Below are 13,209 nucleotides of genomic sequence, written 5' to 3' on the forward strand. Positions count from 1 at the left end.
AACACAACGTGGTTTTTGAGGCAATTTTCCTGTTGCTTCTTTCTGGGGGGTGGGATGGAAGGGATAACAAGCAAAGATCCTGGCTGAATTTAAACGAGAAAAGAATATTTATAAAAGAAAAAGTGTAGTCAGCTCAGCAGCGACAGTATTTCCTGACTGAGGCTCAGATAGGGCATACCTCACTCATATTTATACCCTTCCTGTGGCACTTACCTCCTTGTTAGACCAGGGAGGTGTTTTAAATTCTTAAGAAACGGCATCTTTGGAAGGAGGTTCAAAAGGAAACGGCGCTGTGGGAGTGGGGCGGGGCCGCGTGTTCGCTCCGTTTGGATTAAGAACCCGGTAAGGCCATCCCTCCTGGGGACCGGTTTTTTTTTCTTTCTACACCTATTACCCTCCAGGTCTGCCTTTAAAAGTCAAGACAGTTTCCCGGTGCTGCAGAAAATCCCATCAAGGTCCCTAGGAGAGCGGACCAAGTGCGCAATAGGAGTTTTCTTCTGGCCGAGAGGGGGAGCCCCGCGATCCCAGCCCCAGCGACTGGAAGTCCTGACCCAGCCCGGGCCGCCGCCAGCGCCAGTTCAGGCTTCGGCAGATTAGGAGACGGAGGGAGGGGACCGGAGCCCGTGAGTCCCGGGACCAGCGCCGTGTAGACGTCCACAAAGTTTCCTCGTCCTCCACGGACGCGGGACCGCGGGCCAAGGTCCCCGGAGTTCCCGTGCCTGCCCCCAGCCGAGCGGCCGCATCCCTCTGCGGAGCCAGGGTAGGAAGCCTACGCGTCCGTCCGTCCGTCCGTCTGGGTCCGGGCAGCTCCGGCCAGGTGGCGCGGGACCGGGAACAGAGCCCGGGAAACGGGCGCGGTCAGCGGGGAGGGTGGGGAGGGCGCGGGGCTGCGGCTGCCCGCAGGTTGCACAGATCCGGACCCCAAAGGCACGGGGAGTCGGCGGGCGGGCGGGGGAGGAGGCTGGGACCTGTTGCTGCAGGCGGGGGCAGTGCTGGAGGGAGGTCGGGGAGCCCTGGGTCCCCCGCGCTGCGCCTTCCCGCCGCAGCCCCCCGCTGGCCCCTCGGGGGGGAAACTTCGCCTGGATGCCGCGCGGGGCCGGGAGCGAGCGGTGGGGCGCTGGACCATCCCGCTGCGGGTGCGTTGAGCAGGCGCTGCCCAGCGAGCGGAGGCATCGCTGGGTCAGCGAGGAGACCCGAGAGAGCCAACTTCGTCCAGCCTGGTCTCGCTTTTGTTGGGTCGCTGGGAAAATGTGGGCCGGGGGCGGGGAGGCAAAAAGCTCGTGACCGGGCCGTAGATACTTTAAAGCCCCACGCGGTCAGGGCCCCCAGTCTGGGGCGGTGTCCACGCAACTGCCCTTTGGCTGGGCGTTTCAGATCCCCGCTTCTGCGGGCGTTGCGTTAGTCGGACCTGGCTTGGCAAGCTTGCTTGCTCGGGTTCAACTCCCGGTAGTGGCCTTGCTCACGACCTCGCTCAGAAGACAGTCCAGCTGGTTCTCTCTCTCCTCGAGTTGCTGGCCTGACTTCCCTGTGTGAGGAGGGAGCTCTGGGCAGTCTAGTTTTCTTGGAATGTGTTTACAATGTTGAATGGGACTTGAACAGGAAGCTGGACGCTGCAGCTAGAAATAGCGTGCCAAGGTAGAGCAAGGAAGACATAGCTGGTGTTGGGGAAACTCCCAAGTGTGGGCTGACAAGATACCCCCCTCCCGCCTTAATGTTTCTAGACGGAGCTATTCTTCGTTTGTACTTAGAAATTTACCTCTATTGTATCAGTCTGTAAGTTTGACAACATAATGTCGGTGAGGAAGGTGTAATACATTTATTCTGTGCCTTCTTTTAAAGATGTTGCACCAATGTTTAAGAACGAAAACTTTCCAGACGGTGCCAGTTCTAGCTCCCCTATTCATTCTAGGTTTTGCAGAGGCCAGGATACCGATGGTTTTATGTCGTCCATATGGGCGATCAGGTCGTAAAAGAGCAGATTGGAAGACAGAGTGAATGGCGAGAAGTGGGAAAACCCTGAAAAGAATTGGAAAATTTTCAGATTTGCAAATGGCCTGCTTGCTCTGCCAGCCTTTCCCTCCTTCCCCCTTGTAAACAAATAGCCTTGCTAGAAAACCCGCCTATTGGGAGAGTTCAGACGCTGGTGACTGACTGCAAGCTTTTCTGGAAACAACGGTCTTGCTAAGGTATTGCTCCTCTGCATTATTAAATGCTCTCCTTGAGCTGTCCAGGAGCGTGTTCCAAGTTTTTACGACCGACAAGGAAAGAAGAGAGGAATCTGGCGGGCAGCCAAGCTATACTAAGCTCGGTAGCCAGGCCTGAAAGAGACTGGGAAAGTTGCAGGGAATACTTGGAATGGGTTGGTGGCGGTACTGCTTCTGAAATAAGGGGTTTCTTTTGAAAGGAAAAATTTAGATGATTGGGAGTCTTCTTGGAAAAAAAATAGCTAAGCCTAGAATGCAGTTGAGTATCACAAGCAGGCGTGGAGGCGGGACGTGGGACACTTCATTCTTTCTCTCTACTAGCTATGGTGCCCTCGCTGATGATGCTTTGCTTGTGCTTGCACTATTACCAAGTCTCCTCCAGAAGCCCGTTGTTAGCAACAAGTTCAGTCCTTTGACCTTGACCTTTTGTCTTTGTTCTCCTGGCCAGTGAGAACTCAAGACCGGTTCCGAGCAGCTGGTTTTCCACCTAAATTAAATAATTCAATTATTTCCAACTCGCCTGGAATGTGGGGTCATGGAATTAAAGTGGAAAGTTCATCTAGTATTTCTTTCTTGTGTTTCAGAAGTGACCAGAATAAACAGATCTCCTTCTCTTACCTGAAGAAGTACAAATCGGGGCATCTCAGTGTTTCACACACGCACACACCGCTTTCTGATTGCAGGCTAGCCAGGCACTAGGTGTCTTATTTGCAGTTCTGACGCTTTCTGTGTTGACATCGCTTCTGTTTGGTCGTCTGTCTCTCATTTTTGTTACCCAGTGAGGTGGGCCTACTATTGTGAGCCTGGGAGATGAACTGTGGTTGCTATTTCTTCTGGCAGTGGGAGTTTGAGGTTGTAAATATCACCCTTCTCTCTGAGATTGACTTTATGAATCATCCTGGGTAAAGTATCTTTCCTGACTGTGACTTCAGTTTTTCCACTTGCAAAGTAAAGAAACTTTCCTTTACACAGTTCCAAGCTCATTAAAGAAATGAAATGATGTTAAGAGCTTTCAGTCCTAAAGGTCATGAGCTTTCTCACTCAAGTCAACCGAGTTTATGAGACATTTAGATCTTTTGTACACGCATAATATGTTGGTACATTTTAAAATTATTTTTTTGCATTTATTCATAGCTATAGTTTAATCACAAATTTTTCATTTTTAATGTTTTTGAGATTTTTTTACATCATTTTTAACCCCCTCGCTTCATTAACATCTTCTGTACCTCTGTTTACATCGTCTCAAATTCATCTCTTTAAATTATTACTGTTGCATGTATATGTATATACATATATTACACACACACTCCACAAAAACACCCTACTGGTTCCCTTCAGTGTTACTGCTATGCAGATGTGTTTAGGATGACCACTTGGGATAGAGTAACCTATCAGGGATCCTGTCTTTCAGCCCTGAGCAGCCACAGGTGGACTGTAGCTTTCCATCTAAAGGTTGGAACCTTGTGAAATGTACAAATCCATGTTGACACATGAGCTGGTATTGTCACTGTGCCGATCTTGTTAGGTGACTACATTGCTGAGATTTCCTGGGTACAGCTTTTCTGTCATGTCTACAGTTCCCCATCTAGAGTTGATGTCCTGGTTCTCTGGTTCTTACGGTCTTTCTGTCTTTTCTAACACAGTTCTCCCTGAGCCTTAGCTGTGTGAGTTATGCTGGAAATGTGTTTCATTTGGGATTGGATGTCTCATGTCATTAATTCTCAGCATTTTGACCCACTGTGGATCCCTGTAATAAATAATCTGAAAAAAGAGGCTTCTTGGATGAGGCATGCGAGCTACACTTATCAGGCAGACTGATATGAGAGCTGCATGTCCGTCAGGCCTAGAAGTATAGGATGTCCCAGGCCCCTTCATTCTCTGATTTTCATCTTTTGAAGACGCTGAGTGAAATTTTGTTACGTTAAAGTCTGGGTTATTTTGTTAAACGGTACAGAATAACCAGTAAACTCACTGTTTTTGCTTTATTCTTTATATTAAAAACACGTTTTTGTCTTTAAGCCTAGGTGATGTTTTTCCTTCGGGAAATGTTCACAAAGATATTTGCAAAGTTGTGCTTGCTCAACTGTTCAATAATTTGCATATTATAATATTTGCCGATTCGGAGCAAGTATGTAACCCTGTAGCCCGTAGTGGCTTCTAAGTCACGATTTATGGAGTTAAGGTTGGCTATCTACCACTTCACTCGGTCTCTTGAGTTTTGGAATTCCAGATGTGAGCCAACACGCCAGTTCTCTTTTCTTGGATGCAGCATTTGAGGGACTGATGATTGAGAGTCACGACAATTTCTGTAAGGGTTCTTTCTATGAGAGATTTGGAGCCAATGAGGGATTGACTCATTCTAGTATTTGTTATGTGTTGAATATGAACATAATTAGTTCTGTGTTAAGATTTCAGCACCAAGCTCGGCTTCATTGGTTCTTATGTGTTAGTTTATTGTCTGTTTGAATATTTATCATTCACGCACTTGTTAGTTAGTGATGCATGAAACTTTGTGAAATGGTTAATTTTACTTTCAGCTGGTAGGATGCACATTGACAGCGAAGCATATACCTGTTTTGAGTAGTATGTAGTGTATTTCATTGTAGTATGTAGTATTCATGAATGTTTAGCTCAAATCTTTAAGGTGAATAGGTCAATGGAACAGAGCAAACGGAATAAGAATGATAAATGACTTAAAGAAAGACAGCTCATCTCTGTAAAATCCGTAGTCTTTCCTATTGGATTTCACATTATCACGAATAATGGATGTAGCAAAAGCAAGTATATATGGAATGAAGTAATATTGGTGTAGTCGTCAGAAGAACACTAGAGAAACTTTTGCTGAACAAAGGAGTTTCTTAGGATAGATTATGGTAATTTTAATAAAAAAATGTCTGTGTCTTCTATGGTGATATTTTGCTTGTTCTTTAGCAAATAAACCTTGCCTGAAGATCAGAGTGAGGAGCTAACCACCAGTTAGCCACACAGACCAGGCAGTGGTGGCGCACACCTTTAATCGAAGCACTGAGGAAGCAGAGGCGGGTGGATCTCTAGAGTTCAAGGCCAGCTAAGAGAGAATCAGAGCCAGGTGGTGATAGCTCACACCTTTAATCTGAGTTTTTGGGAGTCACAGGCCTTTAATACCAGCACTAGGGAGGTGGAGACAGAAGGGGATAAGGCTGGGTAGAGAGAGGATTATCAGGAAAGTGGAGACAGGAGCTCAAGTCTGAGGACTTGTAGAGACAAGATAACCCATTCGCTCTGAGGCTTTCATAGACAGAAGAACTAGTGGCTGGCTTCCCTGCTCCTCTGATCTTTCAGCTTTTGCCCCCTAATATCTGACCTGGGTTTTTATTATTAAGACCGATTAGAATTCGCGTTACAATCTTGTCTTTCAGAGTCTTTCCCCCCCACGGTAGAATGGAAATGATGACTTTTTAATGTAAATTTTACTTAGACTGATTAGTTTTTCATTTGAGCTGCAATATTGCGCTCTATCTTCCAAAATCTCTAAAGGATAAAAAAAGTTATTTGTTTGAACATAATAATGAGTTCAAGACAGTTACAGAAGCCAGCGACATGGCTGCTGTTAGCCCTGGTCTCTAATGTACTCGGTGTTGGTGGATTTAACTGTGTCTGGTTTATGCATTTATAGATCAGGAAGGTTACATTTGTTCCTATGGGAGCCTAAATGTATTCAAATTGGAGGAAGAAAAATGGCATAAACTTTGAACATAGAAATTGCTCTGCTTTCAAGCAGCAGAGATACTAAATTGAGTCAGACCTTTACTTTCAAAGAGAATAACTGAACATTTCTCTTCCAGAGGAAGTCTCGCTGCTTTCAGATTGTTATTTGCTATTTGTTATTGGCTTCTGTCTGTTTTATACCTTAGGAAATGTTCTCAGCCACTCTAGTGATACTAACCATGCGTGGTTTTTAGTTTTTGAATAAGAACATAGTATATTGGCTCACATATTGTGTAGGAGGATAAATGCCATGTTTCTGTTTTCACTGAAGTGGTGTACCTGTATCTTGAAATTGGTTTTATGCTCCAACATTCCATGCTTAGAATAATTTACAAAGATGGCTTCCCTTCACAGAGGATTACTAACTCTTGAACTCTTGTGGCCACTTCCAGTATTCTGTACTGTATTGCAAAGATAAATAAAGCTTCAGAACTTATATTTAATATTAAACACATGGATAAAAACGTACTGGTGCACTCTCGTAATTGTAACTTTGTCTTCTGGTATAAATACCGATCATCACTGGCAATACACATAGTTACCGAGAAAGTCTGACTTATTATGAAGAACAAACTGTATAACAAAATTACTTTCAAAGTTATTTATTCCTGTGCTATATGCAGTTCCTTAGTGTAATTAGTAAGAAACTGCTTTACCCAGAACATTCTCTTGAAGTACAATTTAATAAAATATTAAAAATGTCAAAATTTGAGTAAGTAAACGTTTTTGGAATGATTCAGTTGCTACCTCTGATAGAAGTCAATGGGTACTTCGGATTTATTAAGTAGAATTGCTTTATCGCAAGAAGAACTATTATTTTGCATTTGTAGGAGTTACAAGTTTTTCTTCTAATGAACTCTAAATATTAGCTGAAAAATTTTAATAGCTGAGTAAGGAATGTCATGTGACCAGTATCATCTTCAATCATTTTAAAGGAAGAACTGATCTTCCATTTATAATAAGGGTTTTTCATAGGCTTGGTTGCTTAAGTAAGCATTCTTAAGAAATTTATGATCAGTTTGGAAAAAAAATCCCCAGAATAGTGGAAAAAGTTTTAAAAAACTGTTTTAGATGGGATATTATTGATCTAGTGGGTGCTTTTGTTTGCCACAATGACTTTCAGCTACATCGTTGTAACTTTGCAATCTTCACCTTTTCTCCTTTTGAAAAATACGTGTTTAAAGTATGAATCGACAGAGAAGTGGACTCTGCTGTGGTTGAAGCGGGGGAATATTTATTGAATACCACGCATTCTTTTGTAGTTCTGAGCATATCGGTAAGAGGCAGATCTTGCTGTAGGACTTGGCACTTTTCTGAGGGATAATGAAGAGGATGTTGAGGGGGTAGAAGCAAGGGGAAGCAGTATGTTTTTTAGACAAAGTCTCCCTATTTCAAATGAACACTAGAGAAGGCTTGGCAGCATGAAGCCATGAGAATGATTTAGCAGCCCTTAGAGATGTTTCTCTTAGCCTTTATGTTTATGATGGCAATCTTTAATTACATGTAAGATTTAAGGAATTTTAACTGAATCATTTTTTAAAAAGTGATCATCTGTCATAGCTATCATCTTTCTATTTCTCTAGATCCAAGCAACATATAATTGGAGTCATGAGGAGGAGGTTGTTCTTTTTATTAAACATTTATGTTTAATCTGGGTATATGCAAATTAAAAGTATTTATCTTTGTCAGAGCATTAATTGCATTGGGAAAGACAATTGTCTGACTAGCAATATTTTTCTTTTTAATGGGGACCTTTCACTTCTGTTTAAAGTACATATGCTATAATATAGTGCCCTATCTGTAGTCTTTTTCTTCTTTTTGCCTGGCTTAGTAATTTTGAGGGATCCATCTGTTTTATTATTTCAAAATTTATCGATGTTTGATTTCTTGAAATTGAAGGGGTTATTTTACTTTTAAAGTGTGTAAATAAGAAGGTATTTAAACATATTCATTTGAGGTGATCGATAAATACAACTTCATGTACTCCTCAATAGATCTATACTACCTTCAAATCCAAAGGACGGGGTGTTGGGGCTCAGAAAATAATATCCCAGCCTCTAAAGTCTGACAACCTTGGACTCAAAGAACAACATGACAGAATCGGGAAGCTGACTTCTCCAGCCTCTCCTGTGTCCATCCTTTTCATGGAGTGGCTTCTTCTGGAGCTGTCTTCCAAGAGGAAAGGCAATTATAGAATCTCTTTAACTTGGAAATACTATTGGGGGAAAAGAGACTGCATGTAGGACTCTGTTCTTGTCCAGTCATCATCTAATCTGAGGGCAGTACTGAAACTTTATTAACGTTCTTTACCGACCTCATGTTACCACTTTTGCTTCTGTGTGTTCCTTCTTCCATCCTCCCAGGACTTAGCACTGGCCTCCCACCCTGTTTAAACCTGGGCTTATTCATATAACTTCAAAGAACTTTAATAACCAACGTTATTTAACCTTCAGTTATTCAATTTTGGATACTGCTATTTTAATCACGTGTCTTATAGTTTGCCTCTCCCCAGAACACACATACATCCACAAATGTGTGTGCCTTTCTTTCCTATTAAATATGTGAATTGTCAGTTCATTTTTAACGTTGGTATAATTTCCAATTACTTAAAACCAAAATTTGAGTAAGTGGAATCGTAATTGTATAAGCAATCATGCTAGAAACAATGACTCAGTTGTTAAGTTAGATACCTGTCTCATCAGAATTTTAGGCAGAAGCTGCAGCTGTCTCAACAGGCACCTGCTCCAATATGGCAACTAGAGAGACGAAGATTGAGGAAAGGCAGAGTGGAGAGAGACCTAATCAATATGGCCACACTGACAGAAACAAATAAAGAGGATGTGTTAGTCAATGTCTATCTATCTATCTATCTATCTATCTATCTATCTATCTATCTATCTTTCTATCTATCTATGGAATTTACTGGAATGACTTGCAGCCTGTTGCCGACTAATCCCCCAATGGATAGCTGTGAATGGAAAGTCTAAGAAGCTACAGTTGCTCCGTCCCATGGGGCAGTGTGTCTCAGCCGGTCTTCTGTAGATGCTGGAATCCCCAAGCACTAGGCTCCAGTGCCAGTGAAGGGATGGATGTGCTGACAAGGAGGGGACAAGAGGGCAAAGAAGAAGGAAGCTTCCTGCTTCTACTGTCCATAGAGAGGCTTCCAGCAGGAGGTGTGGCCCAGACTAAAGGGGCGTCTTTCTGCCTTAAAATCTGGATTAAAGCTGTGCCCTACATTTCTGGATTATAGTTCATTCCAGATATAGACAAGTTGACAACTGAGAATAGCCATAACCGAGGTCCAGGAACCCCTAAATCCTTCTTAGGGATACTTAATTATGCATAATTAAGCATCCTGGTCAAGGTGCAGTCTTAATTGCTGTTAAATTCTACAAGGTGGTTCTGCAAGGTAGTCCAAACAGGTCCCTATGGCTATCATCTAGGAACAGGATCAGTCTGGTTGGTTTGGGTCGTTTCTTCTGCTTTAGGGTGCAGCCTCAGCTGGGTGGTGGTCTGCCTTGGGTGAGTTTGCTGTTCCTGGAATCCATTGTGATTGCACGTTTAACACATTGTCTATCTCCATGCTCCTTGAATTCTTAATGTGTCTGCTGCAGTCGTAAGTAGGTAACTCAGACGCTAGGCTTTCATCCTTTCTAGTTACTTTTTCTAGGGCCCAAACAAGGAGTTGGTAGTTTTTCGTGCAAACAGTTTCTAAATGATTATTATACACGTGTTCTGTAAACATTTTGCATAATAGTGCCATTCATCTATAAAAATGTTTTCAGTTATTAAATATTACAATAACCTCAATGTAGCAAATACATGCATCATTTTATTAATAATATTTAATTTGAACTAAAAAATTAGGGGGTAAGCAAAATGAGGAATAATCTAGTAGGCTCAGAGTTAATCAGTAAAGAATAAATTAATTTAAAATATAAATTCATAATCTATAATCAGTTTGCAAAATTATACCACTATTCATTGGTTGTGGAGTATCTTTAGTATACTGATAATATTTATTACACATAAAAGATTAAACCAATCCCAGCTCCTGGTTTGAGTAATTTAAAATCATCTCATCTTAAAGCTGACTTATAAGTATTTATGTAACACATACATCTTACAGGAATGAAATTAAAACTGTGAACTGGAGACCCATCCACAGAGGCTTTAGAGTATAGATCTATACTGAGGTTTTATGTTAAAGGAGATAACACAGAATTCGTTTACCAGACAGCAGTCAGGCACTTGTGAGCTTTGGCCTCTGGGATTCTCTGCTGCACTGTCTAGACTTAGCAAGAATCTTGCTAGCTCAGCTGAGCAGCTACAGCGGTCACATCCGAGTAGACAGCTGGGTTTCTTACTGCACATCTGCAAGATGATGTCTGGTGGCTCTGGCTGCATCTAACAGGAGCCCTGTGAGATCCGCTTACCCACGGTCTCTATAACTGGTGGCTGGGATGCTGCTTTGTTATTTGTCTTCTATTCTTCCCCTTCCCGCTATTTCCCAGTTTTCTGTTGCCTTTGGGCTTGAGCCCAGTGTTTCTTCCGTACCGCAAAAGAGTGGCTAGTACCTACTGTGATCCTGAATGTAGTTGGCCTTGCTTTCCTCCTTACATGTGCATCATGTTTCTATTATCCCCTCTTCCTCCACCCACCCGGGTCCCTCACAGTACGTGTGTATGATTGTGGGTGTACAAACAAGATCACTCGTATAGATCAGACTACAACTGTGTGATGTTAGTTCTCACCTTTCACCTTTTTGTGAGCTCTAGGTATGGAGCTCACTTCTTCAGGCTAGAAGAACAAGAAGTTTACTCGCTGAGTCATCTCTCTGGCCCATTTTTCATATTACGAATAATCTTTTTCTTTAACGCGAGTTTTCCAACCCCCTAACTCACTACAGTCATTAGTAACTGAATTATTTTCTTGACGTAGGAATTTGGTTCTGGTGCTTGGATGTATCTGTGTGAATGTTTGCCCCTTGTGTTCCAGGGCCTGCAAAGGTCAGAGGATTCCATCAGATCATGTGCAATCATGTGCAGCTGGAGGTACAGGCAGTTGTGAGCCAGCTGATGTTGCAGTTTCTGAGAACAGATTTCAGGCCCTTTGGAGATGCAATATGTTCTTGTAGATGCTGGCTTATCTCTCCAGTTTTTTACTTAGGTTTTTGATGACTTAACTTAGAAATATTTATACCATTTTCTTGTAGCATGCTGTCTCAGAGTACGAAAACAACCTTTGGCTGTATAAAAGTGATAGGATTCACCCCAAGCTGAGAAGTGGCAAGCACAAGAATAAAATACATACTACTTTGTCAATGTCCTTCCAAGCTGAAGTATTTACCCAAATAGTTTAAGCAGAGAATGAAGGCAAGCAAAACTATAAAAAACCTAAGAGGCTCAAATAAAAGGCAAGAGTCACAAATGGTCAGGCTTGTTGTGAATAAGGGTATGTGAGAAAAAGAAAGTAGAAAAGGTTGTGTAGGTGGCGCAGAGCAGGGAAATCAGTGGGTGAGACTGTGGCTAGCAGTCATACAGATGCTGAGAAGCTGCTGTAAATAGGCAGTAACTGAAACAATGGCAAGGCTATTACTATATTAGGGCCGGTACCAGCATGGATACTAGAAACATGTAGGTCCCAGAGAAACGTAGCTAATAACCTGAATACTCAAGGAAAAGGAGAGAGACATCAGAGGGGCAGTTACTGATGCCAACATTCAAAGTCTGGGACCTCCTGCCATGCTGGCATTGAGACATTCATCTCAGTGTTTTGCATAAGAATGCAATAAACATGCTTAAGATGCTTCACCCATGAGATCATGACCTTCACTCCAAGCAACTAAGGAAGCCACACACTAGGAAGCTTGCTGTAGGGAGCCTAGAATAAAACATGCTACCATCCTCAGGATTATTGTTCTGTTAGAAGCTATTGTCCTATGAATGTTTTGGGGCCTCCATTTATGATTGCAGAACAGATGTGCTCTCTGGTGAGCATGTTTTCTGGTTTAAAAGCGGGCTACATTCTTATGGTTTTTGAAACAATTAACTGCCCATTGGAATGAAGGCTTTAAAGTGAATCTCATGACTTATTTTGGAAAATTTAGTAGTAAATACAATATGGGGTGGGCATGACAGCTCACATCTGCAATTCCTGCATGCAGGAAGTTTTGATAGGAGGGTTGCCCCAAATCTGAGGCCAGGCTGGGCTACCCTGGGAGGAAAAAGACTTCCAGGCCACTTGGTCTTCTGTCTTGTTTTTAAAACACACACACACACACACACACACACACACACACACACACTCTCTCTCTCTCTCTCTCTCTCTCTCTCTCTCTTTCTCTCTTCCCTCTCTTCCTCTCTCTGTCTTTCTTTCTCTGTATCACCTTACAGTAGATGTAAAGTGAGGAAGAGATTAAGTATTGTAAATTGAATTTCTAGGGTCTTTTTCTCTTTAAATAATCAAACAAAATATAATCTATCCCCCCTTATTAATTTGTCCTTCTTTTAGGATTTTCCTGGCACCTGTCCTCTTTGTATACTTAAGAATCAGGACCAAAGGACATTTTTGAACAAGAGAGTAACAGTAAGAAAAGAACTTACAGAGTCCTTCCTCTATCTTCAGCATTATTGTTCTTGTTTTCAGTTATTTGTAATTATAAACTTGTTCTAAGTGTCCACAGGTAGCCAGCAATGGAGGCAGAGTAGCCAGTAGACTGTGAATAATGTTGGCAGCCCCTGGAGCTCTGCATCACTTTGAATTACCTGAATGTCGAGATCTGATTCCTTCTCATTTGTCCTCCTGATGGCAAAACAGCCAATCGTTTCTTTGTCTCAGACATAGCAAATTGGAAAACCCGTGTATCAGGACATTTGTCTATAGCCCACCTAGTAAGAGAAAACATAAAAATTAACTCACTGGTCTAGTTGTGTGCATATAACCTTGACTTTTACTTGATTTGTTTTGTCAGAAGATTAATAGTTTTGATTGTAGGAGTCTTACATTTGGATGTTAAATGTCCCTCAAAAAACCTGTGTTGGAAGCCTAGGCCCAGCAATTGATTATGCTGTTGTGGGTGAGACTGGAAATTTTAAAGTTGGGGCATAGTGAGAAGTCTTTTAGGTTTTTAGAGGCTTGTATTTGGATGAGATTGTGGGACACTGCTCCCTCCTGCCCCTCCTCTGTCCTTCCCTGTTTCTATCTTTCCTTTCTATCTGTCTCGCTCTCCCATTCAGTATCTATTAGTTGCTACTTG

At 42.4% G+C, this 13,209-nt stretch overlaps 1 protein-coding gene across 4 annotated transcripts in view; it reads left to right on the forward strand.

Annotated features, from left to right (window-relative positions):
* Positions 1-594: 594 nt before the first annotated feature.
* LOC121442184 (PTB domain-containing engulfment adapter protein 1) overlaps positions 595-13,209 on the forward strand; it is a 229,989-nt gene continuing 217,374 nt past the window's right edge. For all 4 annotated transcript variants that reach the window (XM_041643623.1, XM_041643621.1, XM_041643624.1 and 1 more), the window contains exon 1: positions 595-760. The gene's annotated coding sequence lies outside the window, so the exon portion shown is untranslated. The remainder of the gene's footprint in view (positions 761-13,209) is intronic.

The sequence above is a fragment of the Microtus oregoni genome, unplaced genomic scaffold, assembly GCF_018167655.1.
Source record: "Microtus oregoni isolate MIOR12 unplaced genomic scaffold, Mior012 000087F_ref0000451, whole genome shotgun sequence".
In the NCBI taxonomy this organism is placed as follows: Eukaryota; Metazoa; Chordata; class Mammalia; order Rodentia; family Cricetidae; genus Microtus; species Microtus oregoni.